This window comes from Neofelis nebulosa, chromosome 7 (genome assembly GCF_028018385.1).
Source record: "Neofelis nebulosa isolate mNeoNeb1 chromosome 7, mNeoNeb1.pri, whole genome shotgun sequence".
In the NCBI taxonomy this organism is placed as follows: domain Eukaryota; kingdom Metazoa; phylum Chordata; class Mammalia; order Carnivora; family Felidae; genus Neofelis; species Neofelis nebulosa.
This window is the reverse complement of record NC_080788.1, coordinates 73,239,988-73,248,346: the sequence shown is the minus strand read 5'-3', so window position 1 is coordinate 73,248,346 and position 8,359 is coordinate 73,239,988.

The window sequence follows — 8,359 nt, the reverse complement described above, 5'->3', positions numbered from 1 at the left end:
CACATCAGGCTCTTTGCTCTCAGAGCCTCTCTCTCTGCTCCTCCCCTGCTCATTCTCTCTCTCTCTCTCTCTCTCTCTCTCTCTCCCTCCCTCTCTTTCAAAAATAAATAAACATTTTTTTTAAAAAGAAAGAAGAGTAGAGGTAAGCAATGACATTAGGGAGAAAACATATATAATCTAAAACAAAGACTTTTTTTAACTTTTATTATGATGAAAGGAGGGTTTTGAGCAAAAGAGAAATGTGCTTTTAAAGAATGAATCTGGCTGCTGTGTGGAGAACAGGTTGTAGTGGGGCAAGAGTGGAAAAGAGATATAAATTAAGATGCAATCACAGTAATTATAGAGAGAAATGATGGTGTCTTACACTACAGCTGAGTAGTGATGTTCAGAATATGTTTGGAAGGCAGAAAGCATCTGTGTTTGCTCATGAATGAGTGGATGTGGGATATGAGAGAAAGAAAGAAGACAAGAACATATACAAAGTTAATTGCTTAAGCAATTGGGTGAAAGGTAATGCCAAGTTACTTAAAATGAAGAAAGATAATGACTGTATCACGTTGGAGTAGCATGAAATTAAGACTTTGGGTTTATGGTCTAGTTTTGTTTTGTTTTTAACTTTGGACACTCATTAAAAATCCCAGTAGACCACCGGGTATATAAAACTATAGCTCAAAGAAGTTGAGGCTACAAATAAACATTTGAGTTTTCAGCATAAATATGGTATTAAAACAATAAACTTGAATGAAGTCAATTAAAGCATAATCAGAGTAAAACAAAAGTCCAAGAACTGAGCTTGGGGCACTTTATTTACAGGTCAGAAATGAAGGGGGTCCAGCAAAGGACATTTAGAAGGAGCAACTAGAAAGACAGCAGAAAAAATAGGAGAGTGTGCTGTCTTCTTTGAAAAAGAAGAAAGTAATTGACTATGTTAAATAATGCTGAAAGGTTAAATGAGACAAAGACCTAGAACTGCCCATTGAATTGGCAATATGACCATCGCTGCTGACCTTCATAAAAGCGGTTTTAGCGATGGAGGCACAAAGACAGAGCTGGAGTAGGTTCAATAAAGAAATGATAAGGGGTGGAGTAGAGACAGTGAGTGTAGGTTATGCCTCTGAGGAATTTTATTATAAAGAACAGAGAAATCAGGTGGTGGTTGGAGAGGAATGTGGAGTCGAGGAAGGGCTCGTCAATACTGGAATCATTATTGCATGTTCGTGTGCTGTCGGGAATGATCCAACAATGGCAACATTTTGATGATGCAGGAGACAGAGAACTGCAGGAGCAAAGTCCTCGAGAGACATAAAGAATGGCATCCAAAATCCAAATGGTGGGGCTGGCCTTGGGAAGAAGAGGATATCCATTATAAGAGTGGGCAGAGTTTACAAGTTCAGATGCAAATCAGTGGATGGCTTTAGCAGGGGAATGGGGTGAAAGTTCTCTCTGCTTACTTCTATCTGTCACTGAAATAATAAGGTGAAATAATTACAGGTGAAATAATAAGCAAGTCTTTAGCTATTAAAAAAGTAGAAGGGGTTATTAAAGACAGTGTAAAATAGTCACCATGGAGTAAAAAAAAGTAACTTGACTCTGGAAAATGTAGTAAAATTGCCTATTTGAGGTAGTGGTCCAAACTTTAAGGTGAGACCATCTATACTGTCGTGTGGTTGAGGTGAGGTGGAGATCAAAGAACCGGGACAAGAGTACTGTATGGACCATCTCTGTACAAGATGACAAGTGCCAAAATGTTTGGAAAGACAGAGGAATGGCCAAGATGGAAATTGAGGATACAATGATACAACAAGAAAAAGTTACAGGTGGAATAGTCTGAAAAAATTTTCTTCAATGGATATGAATTGTTGCAAAGGAGAAAAGTCAAATTATCTGAATCAACAACTGTAAAAAAAAAAGGGGGGGGTGGGGGCACCTACTAAAACTTGAGGCCTGGCATAGGAGAAAAAATGTGCACTACTTAAGAAGGCTTAGAGCAGGAATACAAAGGTCATGTACAGAAAAGAGGTTGAGGATTCTACTTGTAAAATGCTAGCTAGAGAGCATAATGAAGAGTTTGCAGGGTCAGAGAAGGATATGAGCTTGATTCAGAAAAGTACCAAGTCCTAAAGAGATAAGGGTATGTAGGGTCGAGCAGAAGGTTCCAACATGCTGTGAATTGAAATGAGTAGGTAGACAAGAACTGATGAGATTAGACTGGCTGGTCTCTTTTGAGAGGGGTAGATAGGTGATGAGTAGCTTCCTTCCAGGGTCTGATTTCTGCACAGTTGTGTGAAGGACAGAATGATGGTCTCACTCGGAATATGCACGTTCTGTTGATTTGAAGGTTGAGAAAGAAGTTCACTTTAGGGGCACCTGGGTGGCTCAGTTGGTTAAGGGTCCAACTTTGGCTCAGGTCCTGATCTTACAGTTCATGGGTTCAAGCCCCACATCAGCTCTGTGCTGACAGCTCGGAGCCAGGAGCCTGCTTCAGATTCTGTGTCTCCTTCTCTTGTGCTCTGTCTCTCTCTCTCTTTCAAAAATAAATTTTAAAACATTTTAAAAAAAAAGAAGTTCACTTTACATCACTAATTTTTATTTCATTTACTGACATCACTTCAATGTTTTTTTCAATGGGTTTCTTTGAATCCTAGGATAGAAGTCACCTTAATTCACTATATATATTGTAAATTTCTTATAGGAACAAATCATTGTTCTTATGGATCTTTTTATCTCATACTATTGTAAGTATGATATTACATATACCCTGGGTTATTGACTGCTTATTGATTGCTTTTATCAGAGAGTCAGTGATCTTTTATAAGTGAGGACCATATCACTTTTCAAATGATCTTTTCCTTTTTAAAAAATTTTTTTTAATGTTTTTATTTATTTTTGAGACAGAGAGAGACAGAGCATGAGCAAGGGAGGAGCAGAGAGAGAGGGAGACACAGAATCCGAAGCAGGCTCCAGGCTCTGAGCTGTCAGCACAGAGCCCGACACGGGGCTCGAACTCACGGACTGTGAGATCATGACCTCAGCTGAAGTCAGATTCTCAACCGACTGAGACACCCAGGCGCCCCTCAAATGATCTTTTCAAATGAAGAGAATAAATAGAATGGGAAGAAGGAAAGAATCAGTAAGATCAAAGAATACCAAATAGTCCTCTTTCCCCTACACTGATGAAAAATCTTTTAAGTGTTGCTGCTCTATGAGGTACAGTATCCAAGTGAGGTAATAGAGTAAGTTATCAAATTCAACAGCAGAAGACCTGAGCTCAAGCCCTGGTTCAGGTGCTTACCTAACATATAAACTCTGTGAAAACCACTCAATGCCAAGTCTAATTTTTCTATAACGCTCTTACCTCACGGGGATATTGTGAAGATCAAATAAATGAATGAGTGCAAAAGAGATTTGCAAGCTCTATAGTGCTAGGCAAGTGTAAACAATTCTTTTTATTTATTCTGCAGAGAGAATGGGAATACACAGTGTTGGAGCATTGAGGGACTTCCAGGGAGGAAAAGCCTGGGAGGGACACTTAAGTGGCAGAAAGGGAAATAGTGGGCCAGGGAGACAGGACTACTGAGAAGGGGGAAAATACAGAAACTGTATATTAGGAGGTCAAAAATTAATTTCTTAACCTTGCATGTTATCAATGACAGTGGCTAAAGTAATTGCCCTATAATCAATTGAACACCATTTTCTATATTATCCTTGGTATATTTTACCTATGATAAAGTATCTCAGTTACAAAAATACTTGAGAATTAGTACGGTAAGTATATGCCTCTTCCTAATGCATATCATAATTGTCAAAGTGACAGTATAATACAAGCCCCTCATTGACAAAGTAGCAATATCTGTAAGTTCTGGAAGCTCTGGGTTTTTTGATGCAGTCAAGTCTGGCCTCTGATCAATGGCAACAAATTCAACAAGAAAACTGAGGAAAAGGAGCCCAAGCCACAAGTCCTTAGGAATAAGAATTTTTGGTAATTTCTGACACTGTTCCTCCTATTCCCATCGTCTGTTCTACACACTGTTACATGAAGAGTCCACTATAAGGCTTACTTCTAACTCCACACCCTGGATTTCATATATCCTAACCATCCCACAAAAACTATACAATCCTGAAATTCAAACTCAAAGTATGGGGACACCTGGCTGGCTCAGTCAGAGGAGTGTGTGGCTCTTGATACCAGGGTTGTGAGTTTGAGCCCCATGATGGGTATAGAGATTACTTAAATAAATAAAACTTAAAAAAAAAAAAAGACTCCAACTATGATCTTCATTCTTCTTCTTTGGATTCTTCTTTCACCAACTTAAACTACCAAGCTCTTATATCTAAACAGAGAAAGCCAAAGGGTAATTAGAGCAAGAGGTTCTACATTTTCATTGTATACAAAACAATGAATAAATGTTGCAAAGAGTTGGCTGTTAGTCAATGGTGGCTTTTTTGTTTGATTGTTTGAATTGCATATTGCATAATTGTATTAACATAGGCAACATATTTGCCAAGTGCCACGTGCTTTGCAAAAACTTCAAGAGTTCTAAAAAAAAATTACCATTGCTATTCATGTTTTATGGATAAGACACTGAGGCCCAGAGAGGTTAAATAACTTGCCCAAATGCATACATCTAGGACATTGGAATCTGCACTCAGACAATCTGACTCTGAAGTTCAAACACTTGACCTCTCTGGCAGAGAGCCGATTAAAATCTCAACTCCATGGCCCATCCCTCATTTCTGTGTTTTTATATGGAGTAAATAAGAAAACACAAAAGCCCCTCACCTAATACTTAGCACATAGAAAGCAATCACTAAATAGTAGTTCATTTAATCATGTATAAACACATCCTAAAGATTTAGAGGTAGAAGTCTTGCTTTCCCATTAAATTCCCATAGTGACAATTGCAAGGTCTGTAACTTTTGTCCCTACAGAATTAACTTTTTCTAACTAGTGACTATAGCAGGCTGATGTCATTGCTTTAAAGGTCCCAAGGACATAAAACCTATATAATTCAGGTTAAAAAAAAACACCAACACTGCAGATGCCAGCCCCAGCTGTTTTCTTCCTGGACAGATTTCCCTTCAGTCCTTGGTGGAATAATCCATCTCACGCTAGCAATATAAAACTTACACATAGAGCATGTGCTGCAAAGGAAACAGAATGCCTCAGTCACACTAGTTCTGAATAATTAGGTCCAGTTCTGTGCTAGAGGTCTCCTGGTAAATTAGCACGACCCGCAAAAGTGGTTGGTAGCTACTTTTAATCATTCTGCCATCAATATCATCTGAAAAAGTGCAAAAAACATACCATGCTTACATCACATCTTCAGGTGACCAGAAACCAATTCTAGAAAATCTTAGGGCAGAGTTACATGCTCTACTTAACTGAAAAATATGATAATAATATAGGTACAAAGGGATGATTTTTGCACAAATATATTTACTGTGACTTACTAGCACTGAACAAAGCCCGAGGAAACTAAGGATTCTGGCCATCCTCATGGAAAAATCAGGGTAAATGGGGTTATTTGATTTGTCCAACTTTAAATTTGTGCTATTTCCACTAGAAAATAATTTGATATTGAAATTACAAGACTGTGACGATTCAGTTCTCTTTGGAGATGCTGGGAGCATCGGAAACAACCCAGGGTGAGTTTTTATAGACATTTTTGTGTTATTCTGTTTTTGCTCTTAATTGTTTTCCTCCATGTTTCTGAAACGTATGCAATAGACATTAGATTTTCCTTCTGTCCACTGTATTCTCGACCTAAACCAACACCAAATTTCTACTGCAGTTGGGCACATCTCCATTTTTCAAAGCATTTTTTTCCTATGGCTCCAAAGAAATAGAAAAATGATGATGATGATGATGATGATGATGATGATGATGATGGTGATGCTTTAAGGCCCTCAATCTGCACACCCTTTGCTATCTGTGCAGGTGAAATTCTCCATGTTGATTTTTTTTATGTATGAGCTTTAAATTTTTTTAATGTTTATTTATTTTTGTGAGAGAGAGACAGAGCTCGAGCAGGGGAGGGACAGAGAGAGAGGAGACACAGAATCTGAAGTAGGCTCCAGGCTCCGAGCTGTCAGCACAGAGCCCAACGCAGGGCTCAAACCCACAGACCGTGAAATCATGACCCGAGCCGAAGTCAGAGGCTTAACCGACATAGCCACCCCAGCGCCCCTCCATGTTGATTTAAAATAAACTCCTGGCTCCATTCTTGCTCAGTTCTTCAGCTTTCAATTTACAATCCTCCTTTTGGAACTTAATAAATTAAAAAGATAACAGATGTAAATCATTCAAAGTAGCTTTCTGGAGCAGAAGCTTTAAGTGAACACTCTAAGAGAAATTTCTAAATAGTAAAGTTAACCCATAACTACATTAAGATGTTACTATAAATATTATTCTAAGTTCTATACACCACGAATTTAATTTAAATGTTACCTGAAATACTTCTCCTGCCCCAAAAATGCTTTCTTTTCCCATGGCTCTACTTCGCTAGTTCCCTAATTTGATACTACCATAGTCTTTCCTCTGATATAGACAATGAAAAGGGCCACTGTCAGCAGACCAGCAGGATGAGTAATAGGAAATAATTGAGAAGAAAGATAATTAGAAGCAGAAGAGAAAGCGTTCTCTAGTTTTTTTCATAAGCAATGTGGAGTTGATTTATTTGTCTGGCAGAGAGCCTGGCCTTGAGGAATGAGGTAAAGCACCAGCAGTGATCAGTGATGGGAATAAGGTAGCACAGTATTACAGGGCCTAAGGAACCATGAGGGCGGCTTGTGTGGGTGGGCACCCTTGGCAGGCCATGCATGGAGGCAGCAGCATGACGACAAGGGAGAGAAGAGAGACTCCCCACAGATGCTCAACCAAGCTGCCCTAGGGCACCAAGGAGAGGAAGAGGCAGGTCACCAAGACACATTCCACTTAGCACCCTAATTATCACATAAATGAGTCAGGTCAGAGTAGGGGCAGAGAGAGCCTGAGCTCCAGGCACAGCTCTTACTACAGTTCTCTGTGAACTTGGGCCAGTTGCTTTACCTCTCTGTGCCTCATTTTCTCTACCTGAAAAATGAAAAAAAAAAAGAAAAAGTGTCCATCGATTGATGAATGGTTAAAGGAGATGTGGTATATATACACAGTGGACTGTTATTCAGCCACGAAAAAGAATGGAATTGTGCCATTTGCAACAACATTGGTAGAGCTGGAGAATATAAATCTAAGTGAAAAGTCAGAGACAGACAATTACCATATGATTTCACTCATATGTGGAATTTAAGAAACAAAACAAAGGACCAAAGGGGGGAAGAAGAGAGAGGGGGGAGAGACCAACCAAGAAACAGACTCTTAACTATGGAGAACAAACTGATGGTTATTGTGGGGCAGGGGGGCGGGGGGAATGGCGAAATAGGTGATGGGGATGAAGGAGTGCACTTTTTGTGATAAGCACAGGATGATTAAATTCTTAAAAATTCTAATGTTTATTTTTGAGAGAGAGAGACAGAGCACAAGCAGGGGAGGGGTACAGAGGGAGACACAGAATCCAAAGTAGACCCAGGCTCCCAGCTGTCAGCACAGAGCCCTACACGGGGCTCAAACCCACGAACTGTGAGATCATGACCTCAGCCAAAGTCGGATGCTCAGCCTACTGAGCTACCCAGGCGACGCCCTAAATTTTTTTAAATAGTGAAGCCTGGGTCAAAGGGAAACTAATTTAAAAGAAAATAAAAGAACCATGTTTTACTTGTGGGTCAGACAACAGAATTGAACTTTAAGAAGAGCTGAGGATAATCTAGTGAGGACGGTGAGGCTAATTGGTCCTGGACCTTGATCTGCAGCTGAAGAATGAGCAAGTCTGCCCTCATCTGAAGGGTGGAGCAAAAGCAAGCCTCCATCACTCTCTCCAGATTCTCCAAGGTTTCCTGGGTTTTATCCAGCCTCCCCTAAAGAAATTGCCATATTGCTGGTTGTCCATCAGCTTGGTGAAAAGCCTCTGCCTTCTGAAAACCAGATCATTCCCATTACAGTCCCAGGGCGTCACGGCAGAAGCCAACAGAGGAGCAAGTAGTTTGCGGGAGTGAAAAATGCAGGCAACGGGCAATAAAGAAAACTGCTCAAAGCCAGGATTTGTATGAGTTTGACCAAGTTATTCTCTTGGGGTAGAAAAATCTTAATTTTTTCTCCTGTAAAGATTTATAACTAAACATAAGCCCTCCCCTCTCCAAGGTTGTTTTATATCTCTTGGTGAATCATGATTCTACACACTATTATTCCAAAAACGTGTGTGTAGCACCTACTATGTGTCCAGCATGATTTAAGGTGCTGAATAGGGATTTTAAAATAAGATACTGA